Here is a 1,137-nt window from a genome sequence, read left to right as displayed (position 1 = left end):
AAAAAAAAGTCAGAGATATGTTCGCTTTTGCTTCGTTTTAGAGAAAATCCCAAAAAAGTTTTTTTTGTTTACATTTAAAGTATTTTAAAATCTTATTTAAAAAATTTTTTTGTATTTTAAATAAATTAAATAAATTTTGTTGCTTTTATTAATATTTTTTAAATATTATATAAGTAAATTTTTTATTTAATCTCATCTTTTCATATTACAAGAATATAGTTAAAAAGGAACCGCTTTTTTCAAATTGTAAGAAGAAAAAATGATGAATGAGAGCAGAAAGAAGCAAATATGGCAGATTCTACATTGTTAAACTTATAGTGTTAAATTTAATCTAATTTTAGTCGCCATTGCTCCTACTAAATATATCGTTATTTTATACAAAAACAATGATTAAATTTGATACAGTGTCAATTTAATACTATACGACAATTTTTCGTTAAATTTTAGCATTTTAAAAAATTCGATTTGCACACAATGTATTTGAAAGAACCCGTGCATTTTTTTTAAATATAACTTAACAGTTACGTTGCTAAAAAAAAAACAGGTACGAAAAAACGTGTACTACAAACAAGCTTTGAAACAAGATACGTCACTGTCGAAGTGCAAACTGGTCAACTGCAAGGCTCAGAACGTGATCGTGATCGATATAGTTGTGTCTTGTATAAAAAATTGCAGCAAAATCTTGAGCTTGCTTCAAAATTCAATTCTTGATTTCTATAAGCTTATCTCAGACTAGCTTGTAAGATATCGTTAATTAATTGCAAAAATAAAAATTAATTTTGCTCCGAGACATTTATCCTTATTCTTAGGCATTTTCATCGAGATTGCTGATCAATACAATCGCCAATATCTTCATGTAAAAAATTTTAGCAAGTTGGCTAATGTTGATTTAAAGCTAAGATTTTAATGTGTCAACAAATATACAATCGCTTAACTCAATTGACTAGTTAACGCGATATCATCAAAAATAAAATTGATTTTATCTTAAAATCAATCATTGTCTCGTAAATTAAAAATTATATTTAAATTATCAAATTTTGTATTTATATATTATAAATATACATCTTGATCCAATAAATTCGAAATAATTAATAAGAAAAAATTAATTATAGGAAATGTTATAGGATTATATATATA

This window comes from Atta colombica, unplaced genomic scaffold, assembly GCF_001594045.1.
Source record: "Atta colombica isolate Treedump-2 unplaced genomic scaffold, Acol1.0 scaffold112, whole genome shotgun sequence".
Lineage (NCBI taxonomy): Eukaryota > Metazoa > Arthropoda > Insecta > Hymenoptera > Formicidae > Atta > Atta colombica.
The sequence above is the reverse complement of the archived record's forward strand: the minus strand, read 5'-3'. Positions refer to the sequence as shown.